The 19,388-nt window shown below is 41.4% G+C and overlaps 1 long non-coding RNA gene and 1 pseudogene across 1 annotated transcript in view; one reads left to right on the top strand and one right to left on the bottom strand.

Annotated features, from left to right (window-relative positions):
* The window catches only part of LOC132518550 (uncharacterized), a 118,413-nt gene extending 105,563 nt beyond the window's left edge, over positions 1 to 12,850 (bottom strand). Inside the window, exon 1 of the long non-coding RNA XR_009539911.1 lies at positions 12,770 to 12,850. This is a non-coding gene — a long non-coding RNA (uncharacterized LOC132518550). The remainder of the gene's footprint in view (positions 1 to 12,769) is intronic.
* Positions 703 to 6,995, top strand: LOC132517915 (serine/threonine-protein kinase MARK2-like; annotated as a pseudogene).
* Positions 12,851 to 19,388: the final 6,538 nt, after the last annotated feature.

The following is a 19,388-nucleotide window of genomic DNA, read 5'->3' as shown; positions in this document are numbered from 1 at the left end:
CCTAAGTGTCCATCATCAGATGAATGGATAAAGAAGATGTGGCCCATATATACAATGGAATATTACTCAGCCATAAAAAGAAACAAAACTGAGCTATTTGTAATGAGGTGGATAGACCTAGAGTCTGTCATACAGAGTGAAGTAAGTCAGAAAGAGAAAGACAAATACCGTATGCTAACACATATATATGGAATTTAAGGGGGAAAAAATGTCATGAAGAACCTAGGAGTAAGACAGGAATAAAGACACAGACCTACTAGAGAATGGACTTGAGGATATGGGGAGGGGGAAGTGTAAGCTGTGACAAAGCGAGAGAGAGGTGTGGACCTATTTACACTACCAAACGTAAGGTAGATAGCTAGTGGGAAGCAGCCACATAGCACAGGGAGATCAGCTCGGTGCTTTGTGACCGCCTGGAGGGGTGGGATAGGGAGGGTGGGAAGCGGGGAGACGCAAGAGGGAAGAGATATGGGAACATATGTATATGTATAACTGATTCACTTTGTTATAAAGCAGAAACTAACACACCATTGTAAAGTAATTATACTCCAATAAAGATGTAAAAAAATAAAAAACAAAAACATTATTGGGACAATTGGCAAAACGTGAATATGAACCATAGATAAAAGTACTGTATTAATTAACTTCTAAATTTAATAACTGTACTGTGGCTATGTAAGAAAATATCTTCGTTCTTAGGAAATGGGCACTGAGGTATGATGAAATAAAGGGGCCTCAGCCATGCAGCCTCCTTTCATATGGTCCAAAAAATTAAAATTTTTATATATATGTGTACACATACATACACACATGCAGAGAAAACAAGAGTGAGAATGATAAAGCAAATGTGGCAAAATGTCAAAAATCAGTGAATTTGGGTAAAGAGTATTTGGGTATTCTCTATACTAGCAATTTTCCTTAAGTTTAAAATTATTTCAAAGTTAGTTGTTTGTTTTTTTAATCTATAGAGAAGGGAAAGTACTGGGAGTAGAGATGAAACAAAATTGGCCACAAGTTGACCACTGTTGAATCTGAGTGATGAGCACATGGGGTTTATTATACTCTTCTGCTTACTATTGTATATATTTTTAAATCAAGTCATAAGGTGCCATGATAAAATGATTGTTTTGTAAAACGTCTGTGTGCTCATACATGTAATAGTGGCATATGTGTGCGCAAGTCTGTGTACATGTGGCTGATTATGGTGTGTGCACATTTGTCACACACATGAATGTGAGCAACTGTGCACACATATGTACCAAAGACTATTTACCAAAGGGTCCAAAGTGCCTCTTTCTCAACAAGGCCACACAGAATTTGATCTTGAGAAACTTAACACTCTCTTCCTCAACTTTCCCTTCTGTAAAATGTGAATGACAGTAGGAACTACCTCCTCTGGTTATTAGTGAAGTTTAAACATGTTAATATATGTAAAATGTTTAGAACAATGCCTTACACTGCTTTTACTATTATTTTTTAGGTAGTAACATCATGGGTAATTTTTGCTGTCTCCTTTACACCTTTCCTTATTGTCCGAACTTTCTTTTTTACAGTAACTTCATAGTCTTGAAAAAAAAAAAGAACTTTTTTTATTTTAGCAAAATAACAGAGAGAAGGAAGGAAAGAAGGAAGGGAGGAAGGGATAAAGAGAGGAAGGAAAGAAAGGAGGAGAGAAGGGAGGGAGGGAGGGAAGATTTGCCCTCTAGGGCTAATTCCAATTTCTCCTACAGCTGAACTCTTCATTGGATCATTTTTTTTTTATAAATTTACTTATTTTATCTATTTATTTTTGGCTGCATTGGGTCTTCGTTGCTGCAGGTGGGCTTTCTCTAGTTGCGGCGAGCAGGGGCTACTCTTCATTGCATTGTGCGGGCTTGTCATTGTGGTGGCTTCTCTTGTTGTGGAGCACGGGCTCTAGGTGCGCGGGCTTCAGTAGTTGTGGCATGCGGGCTCAGTAGTTGTGTCTCGTGGGCTCTAGAGCACAGGCTCAGTAGTTGTGGTACATGGACTTAGTTGCTCTGCAGCATGTGGGATCTTCCCAGACCAGGTCTCAACCCCGTGTCCCCTGCATTGGCAGGCGGATTCTTAACCACTGCGCCACCAGGGAAGCCCCCATTGGATCATTTTAATCGCTATTATTTGAATAAGACTTGAGGGGATTTTTTCCCCCCTGGAAAATTAAAAATTATTTTGTAATGCAAATGGTCCTTCTCTGGTGTATTTGTCCTATAATTAGGGAATTGGAAGTTTCTTAAAGGCAATGCAAACGTGAGTGCCCATTCAGATAAGGGCAATCTTTTCTCTTTTCCTAATTTTAATTTTGAACTTTTTTTAAAATATAAAAATAAATAAATTTATTTAAAAAAATAGTTACCCAGATCAGTATATAATTACAAATGTGGTGTCATAAAGGAAGGTGTCACACCGTATATACTTCAAATTTACTTTTGATTATCTACTACTAATAATAACTTTGACTAACACTGGTTGTGGTATTAATTAGGAGATTTCCAGTTGTGACAGAAACCCAACTGAAAGTAGCTTAAGAGAAAAAAGGAATTTATTGGTTCACCCTTGGCACACCCAGAAGCAGAAGCTTAAATGATAACTCCCTTTGAATTTCCAGACCCCACCTTCCTCCTCAGTGTTAATTTCTCAGGCAGCCTCTCTCAATGGGGCCAAACAGATGGTTACTGGCAATCCAGGTATACAAGGATCTATAAAATTCTAGATCCAGGGGAAAGAGAGATGCCCTCTGTCCCAAGGTCCCTGTATCAAACCCTTAAAGAAGACCTGATCTGCCCAATTTGGACCATGTGCTCTTTCTGAACCAATCCTTCAGGCCAAAGGAATGAATGCTCCCATTGGTCAGGCTGGATCCTATGCCCATGCATTGTGCCTGGGGTACTGGCAGGATAGATGGCATCCAAACTCTAAAGAATGGTTGTCATACCAGCGTAAAAGGTGTTGGATGGTCAAAAGCCATCTGGCCACCCCATGGCAGTGTCTGAAATTCTGTCTCTTCACAAAGCCTTCATAATAGAGTGCACACTCCGAACCAAATTCAGGCAGGTCGGGATAGAAGGCAAAGGCTTCCAGCTTCTAGCTTGGTCAATGTCTTAGCAGGCTGAGTCCACCAGAGGTCAGGGCAGAGCACAAAGCAGGAATGGTCCAGGAGCTGGCTCTTCAACCCTGCTCAAAACAGCAGCTCACACCTCAGTCCCTAGGAACACCGAGACTGTAGTCATCAGAAACAAAACCCAGGCTGCAGCAAGGGACCAGATTTCCTTCAGAATTGGCTACCTAAGGGACAGGTCTAGACGGGAGCAGGGGCAGACAGGGAGAGAGAAGCGATTTCTAAAACATTCTATTCTGCAGCTGCGCATGTTATGCTGAAGAAACACAGCTACAGTGCCCCAGAATCATGCAAAATGAAACACAAAATGTATCAGGACAGAATCGACCAGAAAAGCTAGATTCTGGTCTCTGCCACCGCCTGCCTCTCTCGACTCTCCTTCCACCACACTTCTGCCTGCTTACTATGTCAGCCACACTGATTGACTTTCTGCAATTCAATCATACCAAACTGGTTTCCTCAGAGCCTTTTGCCTTGTGGTACCCTCTGTTCAGAGAGTCCTTTTCATAGATCTTGCCCCTTCCTGTCAAAGAAATTTCATATGAAATGTTAGTACCCATCTAAAGTAATGTCCCACCCAGTAGCACTAACACATCATCATGTTTATTTCCTTCATATCATTCATCACCCTCTCAATATGGCTGTTAATTTGTTAACTTGTTGTTTTCCCCACCCCACAACAAAGCACAGGAAACTCAGGGACTTTCTTCTGAAGTTTATCCAGCACCCAGAATAGTGCCTCCTAAGGGCCCAGGAAACATCTGATGAATGAACAAACTAATGAATGAGCCCTAGTTTCCCACATAAAAAATTAGATGGTTAGATTATGCTATATTAGCAATGGCTACCATACATTGACCATATATTACATGCTGGGCACATTGGTAAGGGCTGTGGGTAGCGCTGTAGATGGTTGACTTTATATTTTTTTCAGCCCTAACAAGATCCCAAATATTCTCAGGCAGGACCTCAAATATCCAAAATGATGTTTCTGATGCCAAAATTCCTCACTTGGCCATTATTTCTTTGGCTTAGTTCAGAACCTTTCAAACTAACTTTTTTGCTGAAGAAACGTTTGCTCAAGTGAAATTTCACCTGGAAGTCCTATATGAAAAACAATTGAAAAAAAATATGCGTGTTAGCCCAATAAAAAAGCCTCCAACAAATTTCAGGAAAAGGAATCATAAAGACCATCATCAATGACCACGAGGTAATTGAGCTAATTGGGAGACATTTCTCTTGCAGAAGTATTCCAGCTAATAAATGAAGGGATGATAAATTTAGTATTTTGCTACTTGTCATGATTTAATGGATCTCAGCAATGAGCATGGAAGCCTACTAACCTCACAAAAAGAAAGACCATCAGCCTCCTGATAAAAGAACACACCACCATGCATGAAGGAGTCGCACCAAAAAGATCACATCTAAATCTCATCAGCCTTGCAATTTAAACTATCAATTTACAGGAAGTACAGAGGAACCTGTTAATGTACACTACAGGAATACAATCAGGAAAATCCAAACAGTAGGAAATTAACAACATGAATTCATCAAAAATAAATAACAAGACAGGGAAGGAAGGAGATGGAGTAGAAAGTGACAGACTGAAAGAGGTTTAAATTCATATGAACCAATCACAAAATATAAATGATTTTTGGATCCTAATTCAAGCAGATAATCTGAAAAACCAAAATTTTCAAAATGCATAAGACAATTAAATTTTAACACTGACTAGATGATGGTATTGAGGAATCAGTAGTTTTAGAATGGCATTTAAGTTATATTTCTTATAGAGAGTATTTTTATTTTATAGATACAAACTAAAAAATGAATAAAATGAAAAAAGTTAATAAAGAGACAAATTAAAAATCCCCACATATTTGGACATTTGAAAATACACTGAGCCAAAAATTATTACAACTTTTCAAACTAGAAATAAAAAAGCCATTGAAACATCATACAGGTTTTAAATTTTAATAATGTAAATATTGATAGCTATATCCATATAAATGAAAAGCTGTTTGGGATTTTCAATAATATTTTTAAGTCTAAAAGGGTTCATCAGACCAAAAAAAAAAAAAAAATGAGGAAACCACTGTGGAGTATCACTAACCGTAATAGGTCCCTTTCTTGCTATGTCCTCATAAGGAGCCATTGTTATGGAATTCTAAGCACCTATACAAGTTCCTGGTTGGCCTAGATTTGTGGTCCTTCTAGCTTGGGAAGCTGCTCTTCAGTGACCTGAGGGATTTTGACCAAAGTTAGCTTGTTTTCTCCTTTACATTGTAGGCTGTCTGTATATTCCATTTGGTTTTTTTTTTGTTTTCTTTTTCATTTTATTTTTTTCTCTTTTTAATTTTTCTCACTGGTTTCCATTTTTCTTTTTCTCTTTTTTTTTTACTTAATAGTTTTATCTTTTTTCTTTCCCTCATTTTTTTAAATTATTTTTTCTCATTTCTTTTTTACTTAGTGTATTTTTATTTTAGTTTGTCATTGTGGTTTTCTTTTCTTTCTTTCTTTTTTTTTTTGGCTGCATTGGGCCTTCGTTGCTGCACACAGGCTTCTTCTAGTTGCAGCGAGCGGGGGTTACTCTTCATTGCAGTGCGCAGGCTTCTCGTTGTTGCAGAGCACGGGCTCTAGGCGCACAGGCTTCAGTAGTTGTGGATCTCAGACTCCAGAGCGCAGGCTCAGTAGTTGTGGCACATGGGCTTTGTTGCTCCATGGCATGTGGGATCTTCCTGGACCAGGGCTCGAACCTGTGTTCCCTGCATCGGCAGGCGGATTCTTAACTACTGCGCCACCAGGGAAGCCCCTGCCATTGTGTTTTGATTCCATTATAAAGATCAGTTCATCAGGTAGTGTGAAAAGTGATTTTCTTTTGAGGTGACCTGGACCAATCTCACCAGCTTTTCCCACGTTTAAGCTGATCTTGGGACACGTTGCCTTCAACCCCTGCAGCGAATCTAACATGCTGCAGGGCTTTCCACCATCTCTGCTGAGGAGGAGACCCATGCTGGCAACAACCAGCTCCTCAAGACCAACAGCAAGGGTACCTTTGCCAAGGTGAAGTTGGCCTGACACATCCTGACTGGGAAGGAGGTAGCTGTGAAAATCATTGACAAGTGTCAACAGGATTCCTCCAGTCTCCAGGGACTATCCCACAAAGTAAAATTCATGAAGGCTTTGAATCATCCCAATACAGTGAGGTTATTTGAAGTGATGGAGGCTGAGGACAAGACTCCTTGTCATGGAATATGCTACTGGAAGAGAGTACCTAGTGGCTCTTGGCAGTTTGCAAGAAAAAGAGATCCAAGTCAAATTCTGCCAGATAGAGTCTGCTATAAAGTACCAGCACCAGAAGTTTATTATCCTGGATGCTGACATGACCACCAAGATTGCAGACTTTGGCTTCTGCATCAAATTCACCTTTAGCAATAAGCTGGATACCCTCTGTGGCAGTCCCCTGTTATGCTGCCCTGGAACTCTCCCAGGGCCAAAAGTATGATGGACCCTCCATTGCTGTGTGGAGCTTAGGAGTCATCCTTTATACTGGTCAGTGGAGCCCTGCCTTTGACGGGCAGAACTTCAAGGAGATATGAGAGGGAGTACTGGGCAAAATATACCATATTCTCTTAGACTTGTGCATGGAACATGAAAACCTGCTCAAGAAATCTTTCATTTTCAATCCCAGCAAGAGAGATACTTTAGAGTAAATCATGGAGGATTCATGAACGAATGTGGGTCATGAAGATGAGAAGCTAAAGCTTTATGTAGAGCCACTGTCTAACTACAGGACCCTGCAGACTGAGCTGATGCATCCATAGGTTACACACAGAAAGGGATCCTAGGACTCACTTAGGTTAATTGCCAAACACTGCAGCCCAGCACAACCTCCCGTGTGTCCCTGCGGCCTCCTCCTCCACCCAAAACTTTAGCAGCGACGCTGGGACCCCAGATGGAACAAATTTCCTCCACAGTTTATCCAAAGGAAATTCCCCACACACTGGGCAGTCCATTTGGGATCAGCAGATTTTTGCCACAATGTGATCCCAACCTCTCCCTCGGGCAATAACCACAGCTAGCACTGGGCCACTGGCGGCTTCTTTAGCAAGTTCTCCCTCAAGTTTATATGAAGGTATGCTTATTTCAGGTGTGCCAGAAGGAACCTGCATAAACCTGTAAGCAAACAGCATATGGAGATACTCAAAGCTAGGGAGGCCAAGCCACACACTGCACTTTACATGGAGTATGAAGATCACAAACTCCATGGAGTCCTTTAACATGGCATGAAAATTCAGCAAGGTGCTTGACACAAAAGCTGCCAGTATGAGCTGAATAAGAAATGGTGCTACTGTGCATGCATGGCACCCCAGGGCCAAGAAGGCTTCCTGCAGTGGGAGGCGGAGGTGTGCAAACTCCCACAATGGTCCTCAACAGGGTCATTTAAACACACAGCCAGCACCTCCATGGCCCTCAAAAGCATTGCCTCTAAAATAACCAAGGAACTTAAGCTTTAAAAGGCTGCCAGATTTTTAGCACAGTGAAACTACTCTATATGATACTCTTAACCATAGATTCATATCCTTGTACATTCATCTGTCCAGAAACATAGAACGTACAACACCAGGAGTAAATCCTAACGTAGACTATGGACCTTGGGTAATAACGACATGTCAATGTAAGGTTCATCAGTTATAACAGATGTACCAACCTGGTGGGGGATGTTGACAGTGGGAGAGGCTATGCATGTGTGGGGACAGGGAGTATATTAAATCTCTATCATCCTCTTAATTTTCCTGTGAACTAAAACTGTTCTTTTATTTAAAAAAAGTCTTTTTTTAAAAGGCTGCCAGGAACCACCTAGGAGACAGAAGGACGGGCCAGCTGGCTCCATCTGCCAGCCTGCCACCTAGCCCCACCCCAAAGGCAGTGACTGGACTGGTCTGTTTCCCCTGGGGCACTTATCCCCTCCCCTGCCCTTCTGGGTCTTTTCTTCCTTGTTTGTGAGAGAGGGCAGATTGTTCTGTAAAATAAAGATAAAAAACAAAAGCCTTCCTCCTTCCTCCTTCCTCTTTCCTCCTTCCTCTTTCCTCCTTCTTCCTTTCCTTGCCCCTCCTCCTCCCCCTCTTATATTTTGGCCTACACAGAAAAAATTTGGTTACATACAGAGGGAACTGAGCAAATAGTTAAATACATCAAGGATAATGAAAACCAGGTTTCTCCATGGAAAAAGAGTTACAAATATGGAAAAGGATAGGATAGGATAGGATAGGTTAGGATAGGATAGGATAGGATAGAATAGAATAGAATAGAATAGAATGCTCAAAAACAAAGCCACACACTTATGTAATATTGATAGATGACAGAGGGGACACATCAGTAGGGAAAGGAGTAACTGTTCATTAAATACAGCTGTAGAAAAAAAATTGCAATCCATGTGGAAAAGGAAGAAATTGGATCCCTGCCTCACATTATAACCAAAAATCAATTCTATTGTATTAAGGGCATAAATATGAAAAACAAAACTTTTATTTTTATTACTTTTTTTGAAGTATAGTTGATTTACAATATTATGTTAGTTTTAGGTGTACAGCACAGTGATTCAGGTTTGTTTTTTTTTTTTTTTTTGCAGATTATATTCCATTAAAGGCTATTACAAGATAATGAATATAACTCCCTGTGCTATACAGTAAATCCTTGTTGCTTATCTATTTTATGTATAGTTGTTTGTATCTATTAATCCCAGATACAATCTGTTAATTCCACAGGGGGAGGAGGGACAAATTAGGAGTATGGAATAAACAAAACTTTTATTTTTAAATAGAAAAAATTAAGTAGATTTTTGTGTGTGTGTGTGGTACGCGGGCCTCTCACTGTTGTGGCCTCTCCCGTTGCAGAGCACAGACTCCGGATGCGCAGGCTCAGCGGCCGTGGCTCACAGACGCAGCCACTCCGCGGCATGTGGGATCCTCCCGGACCGGGGCACGAACCCGTGTCCCCTGCATCAGCAGGCGGACTCTCAACCACTGCGCCACCAGGGAAGCCCCATTAAGTGGATTTTTTTAAACCTTGAGGTAGGGAATGATTTCTAATCAGGACATAAAAAGCATTGACTATGAAAAAAAAGATTTATCAATTTGACTGTTTAAAATTAAGAATTTATTAGTTATCAAAAGACACCTTAAAGTATGTGAAATAAATTACAAACTTGGAGCAAATATTCCCAGTACATGCAACTAACAAAGAATCAGCATCAAGAAAACCTCCTTTACAGCAATCAGAAAAGTACAAACAATTCATGGTAGGGGTCAGCAATTTTTCTTAAAGGATCAGATTGTAAATACTTTAGTCTTTGAGGACTATCTGGCCTCTGTCACAACTACTCAGCCATTATTTTTCAAAAGCAGCCATAGAAAATACATAACATAATTACTTTTTTTTTTTGGTGTGGTGAAAAAATTTAAGATTTACTCTCTCAGCAACTTTCAGGTTTATAATACAATATTGTTAACAGTCACCATTCGGTACATTAGATGAGGTGATAGAGATGATGTGAACTTACCCTATTGTAATAATTTTGCAATATATACATGTATCAAATGATCACATTGTACACCTTAAACTTACACAATGCTGTATATCAATTATATCGCAATGAAGCTGGAAAAAAGTGCATTGCAAATTAACAGTGCTCCAATAAAACTTTAATTACAAAATGGGGGGCCAGCCCCATGGCCTTAGTTTGCTAATTTTTCTCATAAGGACTGGGGTTGAAATTTGAGTTTGTATCATCTTTGCTACATGATAAAATACTCCAAAACTTGGCGGCTTAAAACAGTAAATATTATTTCTCATGATCCTGTGGATCAACTGGGCGGTTGTTCTGGTCTAGGCCAGCTTGGCAAATCTCTGTTATCAACTGGCAGCTTGGATGGGACTGGAGGTTTTGGGCTATATTATAGACTGAAGGTTTGTGCTCCTCAGAATTCATATGTTGAAACCTAATCCCCAATGTGATGGTATTTGGGGGTGAGGTCTTTGAGAGGTGACTAGGTCTTGAGGGTAGACCCTCATGAATGGGATTAATGCCCTTCAAAAAGAAACCTCTTGAACGTGCACCTCAAAGCTCATCTGCTTAGCAAAGCCACAAAACACAAACCTCTCACTTTTTACCTGTTTCCACCTAAAAACAAAAACAAAAAACCTACACCACACAGAACTCAGATTTGCTGAAAAATATGTTTCTAATCTCAGAAAAATCTCCGTGTGGCAGATGGCCTACATGCCTCTGTCATGTGGTCCATTTAGGAGCAGGGGTCAGAAGGGAGACTTCCTATTGGCTGCAGGTGGGAAACTGTGTGGACTCATGGAAAGTGAAAGCAGGGCTTGGCTGCAGAGCCGGGGGTGGATATAGCTCTTCTCCCGACAGCCTGGGAATGGGAAGGTCACGTCGACTCATGGGAGCTTCAGGGTCAAGCCAACCAAGATTTAGGGACAATCCAAGAGGTTTCCAATCCCCTGGCATAATTTAGACACGTTTGGGGAAGAGCGCAAGTTCCCCACCTGAGATGACTTTTAAGACTTTCCAATGCAGACGGTATAAGCATTTCTTCAGGGTTCCCTGGAGGCAGCTCATTCATGAGGCATCACCTCTGGGGAGGGGCAGGGGGCTCCTGACAGTAAGCATACGGCACTTAAGACAAAGCAGATGGCACCAACTTTTAAAGATGACTCTTTGCTACTTAATCAATGGCTTCACCTCTAAATTATATTTTTACAGATATGTACCTATGCAACTTAACGTGGCTCTTCTAAGCAGGTGAGGACTTCCTCTTCAATGCTCTATAAAAATGATTTGTGTTCTATATAGTGAGTTTTTCCAGTAAATGTGGCTTAATATTTTAATTCTTAGAATGTGTCTTCTCGGGGCTTCGCTGGTGGCGCAATGGTTAAGAGTCCGCCTGCCAACGCAGGGGACACGGGTTCGAGCCCTGGTCCGGGAAGATTCCCACATGCCATGGAGCAACTAAGCCTGTGCGCCACAACTACTGAGCCCACGTGCTGCAGCTACTGACGCCCGTGTGCCTGTGCTCCACAACAAGAGAAGCCACCACAATGAGAAGCCCGCACACCGCAAGGAAGAGTAGCCCCCGCTCTCCGCAACCAGAGAAAGCACGTGCGCAGCAACAAAGACTCAACACAGCCAAAATAAACAAAATAAATACATAAATTTATAAAAATAAAATAAAAGAATGTGTCCTCTCTATGTGATGCAACTAAATTCTGTTTTGTTTGTGGAATGACTAACACAGGCCAACTCCCTCTCTTCACTTAACAAAAGACCAATGAGCTGTTAATCAAGCCGTTATCTCCATGATGCTACTTGCTCAATGCACTGATTCCTTAAGTATGTAGAATCCTTTTTCTTTTGAATCTGTATATCATATGTAAGACTGAATCTACTTAATAAACACTGAATAACCAAAAAAAAAAAAAAAAGAAAGGAAAAGAAACCTCTTTAGGGAAAAATCTGAGTATCTCCTCTTCTCTCACACCTACACTTCCTTTGCCTTCACATCTAACACCAGATGTGTGGGGCTTTTCTCCACACTGCACAATTCTGTGACACCGGCCTGGTGCCCTACAATTTAGATTCTGATACCATCTACCTGGAGTAAGCATCAGATCCTCTGTGTTAAAGGACTCAGTCCCACAAAACTGCCCCCTGCCCACCCCCAACTTCATTTGGATGCTAAGCTCCAATTCAGGTTGTTACCTGTACTTCTGACAGAATGGCTGTAACTCAGAAGTTCCCACGACCCCCTCCTCAAGTTTGATTAATTTGCTAGAGTGGCTCACAGAACTCAGGAAAACAGTTTACTTACTATTGATACATTACTGGTTTACTACAAAGAATATTAAGGATGCGAATGAAGAGCCAGATGAAGAGATACATAGGGTGAAGGCCGGAAGCATCCCAAGCACAGGAGTTTGTCTCCATCGAGTGTGGGGTACACTGCCCTCTGGGCATGTGGGTACATTCTTGTTCACCAACCTGGAAAATCTCCGAGCCTCATCCTTTTAGATTTTTATGGAGGCTTTGTTACATAGGCATGATTGATTAAATCACTGATGATTGGTGATTGAACTCAATCTCCAGCCTCTTTCCCTTCCCCAGAGGTAGAGGGGTGGGAGGGGAGGCAGAAAGTTCCAATCCTCTAATACTTTAATGGTTCCCTTGGCAACCGGTCCCCAACCTTAAGGGCTATCCAAAAGTGACCTCAATAACATAAATTCAGGTGTGGTTGAAAAGCGTGCTCACATTACTTAGGTTATTTCAAGGGTCTTAGGAGCTCTGTGCCAGGAACAGGATGAAAATCGACTATATATTTGTTACAGAACACAAGACCACAAGAGAGCTCCTTTGTTCCTTCTATCGTGTGAGGACATAGCCAGAAGACGGCCATCTATGAACCAGGCCCTCACCAGATGCTGAATCTGTTGGCATCTTGATCTTAGACTTCTCAGCCTTTAGGAACGTAAGAAATAAATGTCTGTTTGTTTACAAACCACTCAGTCTCTGGTATTTCATTATAGCAGCCCAAACAGACTAAGACACAGTGGTTCACTTACATGCCTGGTGGTTGGCAGAACAGTCAGGATAGGGGCCTCCTCTTGGCCCCTTGTCTTTTCTACCATGTGTTTTCATCTTCCAGGATGCTGATCTGGATTTTGTCAGTGGTGGCAAAAAGACTCCTAGCAGCAAGAAAGGGCAAGCCCAAAGCATAAGCAGTTTTCAGGCCTCTGCTTGCATCACATTTCTTAATGTTCCTTTGACCAAAATAGGTCATCTGGACAAGCCCAGATTCAAGAGGTAGAGAAACAGACTCTATCATCTCTTGACAGAAGGATGAGCAAAGTCACATGGCAAAGGGGAATGCAATCTGGAATGGGAGGAATTTGCAGCCATTTTACAATCGACCTAACTGTAAACATTTAAACAACATGATGTAAATGCATATTCTAGGTAGTCAGTGACTGCAAATACATAAATTACTAACTTCTCATGTTAGACTTCTCTGGTTTTTTATTCCTAAAGGAAAGCTTTTCCACCAATAACAAGTTTATAGAACAATCCGTGATTTTGCTTTCACAAGCTCTCTTATGCCAATCTCTTATGCAAATGGGTCAACTGAGACATTTCTATAAACTATTTATATCAATGATTACCAAGAGAACAAGCATTCCCTCCCCTTGAAACTCGCTTAGAGAGACTTACCAGACTTGAGGTGAAAACACTCAAATAAACCACACAATTCTATAGCTAAAAAGTGAAAAATATGTATAACTAATTTTTATAATACAAACTACAGAATGTATCACATTTATAAAATGGAGGCATGGTTTTTAAATTTGAGAAACACCAACCTGATACTAAAGAGATTCCAATTTCCAAGTATACCCTGAGCTCTGTAGAGGCCATTTCTCTTCAAAAGAGACCCTGTGGTTACAGGGTCCAGAGAGAGAGCATCCCTGGAACAGCCACAGGAATATTCTTCTCCTGGCTGAATCCACCCCCTGGCTGGTTGGCAGTTGGCAACCTGACAAGTGTTTTACATTCAAAAGGTCAAGCTCTGAGTGAATCTGCCCAGAGCCTCTGGTGAAGAGGGCCTTGCCAATCACGCCTGGATGCCCAGGCCTGGCGTCTGTCCCTTGCCCCTGCCATTCTGACAGCTGTGGAAGAAGGGACCCAGGCTCCCACCTTGGGCTGTCACTAAGTGATGGCAGCCCTTTTGCTGAAGGTCAAACTCTAATTCTCACTCCAGGGAGACTTCCTTCTCTCTTTCTCTCTTTCAGCCTGTCCATCTTCATAACTGTTTGCGTTTTTCTGCTGCTTTATAGTCTTCAAAACATTTTCCCTTTCACACTCTCATTTGATCCTCCCCGTAGGAAGAGGGTGTCACAGCAATCATGAATTTCCCTTTTGTAAGAATAAGCAGAGAGACTAGGCAATTGAGTGTTGGAAGAACGTACAACGTAGCAGTTAAGAACAAAGGCTCTGGAGTTAGATTCCTGCCAGTCTCCTTCCATGTAACCTCGGGCAAACTGCATAATCTCTCTCTCCCTCTCTCTCTCCCCCTCGGTTTCCCTGTATATAAAGTAGAGATATTAATCTTTCCTATTTCATAAGGTTTTTGCAAGAATGAAGTATAAGAAGAAATGCCTGGCATAAAACAATATTTCAATAAACCATAAGGATATGTGTATTATTTGTACTGCTTCTGTTGTTATCACATAGCTAGATTACAGCAAAGCAAGGACTAGAATGCACATCCATGGGCCTGAAAGCCGCACTATCTACATCCACCTTTCAATAAAGTGAGTGGGGGTTCTGGCTGTTCTGCTTTCCCACATGAGAAGCAAATTATCTCATGAAGGAGTAGGCAAATTATCTCATGAAGTAGTAGTAAGATAGAGGACCTATCTTCTTAAAAGAAAACGTTTTCTTCCAGCTTGCTAAAACTTCAGAAAGGAGCCTGAGGGTCCTGAACTCTTATAGTTACCTCCAAAAATCAGGTATTATAAAAAACTGGGTTAGTCTCAGAATACTGTTAGCCTTTCCCTCCACAACCTATTATTCTAATCCAGGAAAGTCAGTATGTCCAGGAATATCAGCTCTACTGACAATCAAAGTTCTTGCTTTTAGCCAGGAGTTTCAAATCCTTCCCCAACCAACCTTTCATCAAATTTGCCCCAAAATCACCAAATTTTAATTGTTCGAGTTCCTTTTCCTCCTTCATCCCTGGGTAATTATCAATGAATGTGTTAGTGAAAGGTTATAAAATCATAAACAGGAAGAAGAAGGTGACCTAGTAACCCGGCTACTAACCCCTGAATAATCCACAGTTGACTTTGCCCACCATAAAGAAGATTAGAAATGTGTAGTTACAGGATGCAGAAACAAACAAATGTAAGCTTAGAGGTAGAAAAGAACTGAATTTCGAATTTAATAGTGACAACAACAACAACAAAAATCAAATGGGAGAGAAAATGAAAAGAATAGAGTCGGAATTCCCAGGAAATACATTAAACCATAGCTTTGAAAGACAAAGAAAATAGAAAGAGAGAGAAAAATAACACAGAAATCTACCTTCATTGCACTGTGTCTGACCAAAGAACATTATAATGAATCTCCCACTACCATTAAATTAAACACAAATTGCTTTTGTTTCTAATTAACGTCGGCCCAAGCCAATGTGATGTGTGAAAGTCTTCTTTTTTAATGCCTCTGCCATGCCACAGAAATATATTACAACCAGAATGAAAGATTACGGATGCTTTCCAATAGCTTCCTCTAAAATATAGGCCAAACCTTATAGAAGGTATATGTGAGAGTCATTTGAATTCCAAATGCATTTAAAAGGACCAGCTCTATTACTGTGCATAGCAAATGAATCCATAATGAGGAGATATTCCAGACCAATTGTTTCCAAATTATGCTTTAGATTATCTTCATTTCTCTTTTGAAAATATGCCTTGTTATTTTTGGCATGGCGTAAGAAACCCTTGACTTTTCTGGCATCAAATGACATCTCCAGTTTCTGTGCTCTCCCTTATTCCTTTACATACCAGCTTGGCCACATCGGACTTAGACCCTTGTCATTCCCAGTAAACTCCGATCATCCTTCAAAGCCCAGCTCAGATTTCACCTGTTCGGCAAAACTTTTGCCAGTACTCCCAGGTGGAGTTAGAAATCCCTCCTGGGTGTTCCCAACACCTTATATCCATGCAACATTTGCTCTGCAGGTGGCCTTCAGCAAGAATCCTCTCTTTCAGTGTCTGAACTCACCAGGTTACAGGTATAGGCACAGTGCCTGCATAGATGGATTGTGTTAACAATGAAGTAACAGAAATCTATAGGAGCTAGCTTAAATTTAAAAGGGTAGGGAGATGGGGCACATATTAAAAGCATACATGGGAAGCTCATGGAATCCAAGCCAAGACTCAGGAAGAGACAGATATAAGAAATGGAAAGCCATCTGGAATCCAAAGGTCACTCTCTCCCACATTTCATCACCCATTCGCCCCTACATCTGCTTTGCTCTTTAATCACTAAGACTGACTTTTCTGTTATCAGCCTACACAACAAAAGGGCAGGGTGGTGGTGAAGGGACTCAGTTCCATCACAGTTTTTGTACCTATAGGGCAAGAGTCCAGTCATATAAAAAGAATCCCTTGTTGTCTCCACTTTGGTCCTAATTCCAAATTCCAGGGGAAGAATCAGATTGCCTGACTTGAATCAGGTGTCCACAGTGACCCATCTTGCTAAGTTTAGATGATCAGGGCTATGTGGTTCAAATTCAACTAGTGGGGGCACTGCAAAGGAAACAAAAGAGAAGGGAGAATCATTGTGAGCTAAGAGACAGCCCAAAAGGTGACACCTATACAGACATTCTGTTGACTAGAACAGAGGGAGGGAAAGAAGGAAGAAGGGAGGGAAGGAGGGGGGATAAATCCAAATACATTTGGAGGGCTTCCTCATGGTGATAAGAGTCAAACTAGAAGATTAGGAACTTAGTGTCTTACTGGGGATGCTCATGAAATCCAGTGGTAGTGACATCATCATTGTACATAAGCATGTGTTGAGTATCTACAGGAAAGTAGCCACTGATACAGACACTTATCTTCAAAGAACGTGTATGTCAATCAACAGCAGGGATCTGAAGCTCAGGAAAAATTAAAAATAAGCAGAGTTCACTGAAGAACCCCAAACCAAAAAACCATGTATCTGTCAGTGGCATCTGCTCCAAATAACCTAAAAGTCTGTGGTCTGCATGTTTAGTAAGCATTAAAACCTCTGGGAGGCAGAAGAGAAACCCACATCTATTCACACTAAAGTGTAAATGTGTGGTTACAGCAGACAATTAACTGCGCTTTGGACATCACACAGTCAATAATACTAAAGCCTTGGTATAGGGTGAAGGTTTCCCAAAGTGTGGTTCACATTGGAAACTTAGCCAAGAAATCTGCATACCTAACAAGCTTGTGAGAAACTTCTCATGCACAGCACCACTATGAACTACTGGGGTAAGCAGCCTCTAAAGTGACCCCCGGAAATCTCCAAGCCACACCGTTTTTGTAGGCCCCTCCCACACTGTTCCAGGTTTGGTCTGTATGACCAATAGCATATAGCAGAAGTGACAGTATGTCACTCCCAATATTAGGTTATAAAAGGATCGCAGTTCATGCCTTGAGATTCTCTCCCCTGAACCCGCCCCCTCTCCTTCTCACTTTGCTTCTCCTCATTCTTCTCCCTTTCCCTATCATGCTGTCTATCTTTTCTTAGATCGCTCATACTGGGGGAAACCATATGATGAGCAGCCTTATGGAGAGAACTCTGTGGCAAGAAACTGAAGCCTCCTGCCAAGAGCCACATGAGTGAGCTTAGAAGTGGATATTCCAGCACCTTCAGAAACTGCAGCTCGACTGCAACATCATAAGAGACTGAAATCAGAACCACTCAGCTCAGCCATTCCTAGATCCCTGACCCTCAGAAATCGTGGGATAATAAATGTTCATTTTTTTATTTTTTTATTTTTATTTTTGGCCACACCGCGAAGCTTGCGGGATCTTAGTTCTCCAACCAGGGGTTGAACCCGGCCACGGCAGAGAAAGCGCCGAGAACTGGACCTCCAGGGAATTCCCAAATGTCCATTGTTTTAACCTGCTATGTTTTGAGATAATTTGTTACACGGCAATAAATTACAGATAGCTAGTCTACAAAGACTGCCCTTTCCTGTCCCTGAAAACTGCTTCTCATAACAAGAGATGGAATTTATTTCTCCTCCATTTAAATCTGGTCTGGCCCTGTGATTGGCTTGAGTAATAGAAGGCTGCAGAAGTGACATTCTGCAGCTTCTGAGCCCAATTCTTAAGAGAACTAGCAGCTTCTACTTCCTACTGCTTGGAACCCAGACACATGCTATGAGCAGCCAAAGCCACACGGAAAGGATATATGGAGGAGAAGTGAGGTGCTCTGTTTGGCATCCCCAGCTCAGCTCCCAACCAACACTGACTGTGTGCCAGGTGAGTGAGCCATCTTGGATGTCCCACCCAATTGAGCCCTCCAGATGACTGCAGCCTCTCCCAACACCATGTGAAGCAAAACTGCCCAGTCAACCCAAAGAATCGGGAAAAATAATAAATGGTTGCTGTTATTTTAAGTCACTCATTTTAGGGGTAGTTTCTATGTAGCAGTAGAAACCAAAATACACTGTCTTAGGCTAATGAATTTATTCATTAATGATTGGATTCTGAGCATCAGTCTATAAGTGAAGTATAGATATCTGTCCAAAGAACCTTTCTGGGCAAAGAACTTATGCATGTAAGATAGTCCTACACCTTGCATCTCCTTTGGATCCACCGTGATGCTGGGTATCTACTAGAGGCTCACATAGGCTTTTTGACATTGGCTCCCCCAGTTTCTTTCCTGTTTCTAATAACATCATGAAGAACTAACATTTCCTAAGCTCTAATAGGTGACAGGCACCACCCTAAATAGTTTACTTCTCTTAACTTACTAAAGTATTGGGTTGGCCAAAAAGTTTGTTCAGGTTTTTCCATAACATCTTACAGAAAAACCTGAACGAACTTTTTGGCGAACCCAATATTACGACAACACTAAGAGATAGGTCCTGGTATCTCCATTCTCCATATGGGGAAAGTGGGCCTGGAAAGGTAAAGGACTTGCCCAAGCTCACCCACAGCTGATAATTGATGGAGCCCGGAGAGTCCAACTTGGCATCCATACTCTTAACCACTACTCTACACTATCCTCAGTCCTATGAGGTAGATGCTGCTATTACCATTTTAAAGACAGGGAGCCTGAAGCTTAGGGAGTCCCTGGCACAAAGTTCATACAGTTAATAATGAGAAGAGCTATAAGGAAAACTTCCTCTAATACCAATGTTCTTAAACAAAATCCTATTCTTCACCCCCACGTTTGAAGAATGTGCAGATTGTAGCAGGGTCTGGTCCAGTCATGTATTCTCAGCTCTCCTAGGCTCCACCTTACCAGGTATTTTAAGAACAAGGGTCAGTGAATCATGCACCCGTGAGGTAAACTCAGCAGCTCCTTAATCTTCCCTGCCTCCCTTTTGGAGATCATCATAACTTAGAAATATTCCCTTGAGTTCTTTAAATACTCTGCAAACAGCTGGCCCATTTTCAGGAACTCAGAAGACACACACCA

Source organism: Lagenorhynchus albirostris, chromosome 3 (genome assembly GCF_949774975.1).
Source record: "Lagenorhynchus albirostris chromosome 3, mLagAlb1.1, whole genome shotgun sequence".
Lineage (NCBI taxonomy): Eukaryota > Metazoa > Chordata > Mammalia > Artiodactyla > Delphinidae > Lagenorhynchus > Lagenorhynchus albirostris.
Note: the sequence above shows the minus strand (reverse complement) of the source record. Positions and strands in the feature narration are given on the sequence as shown.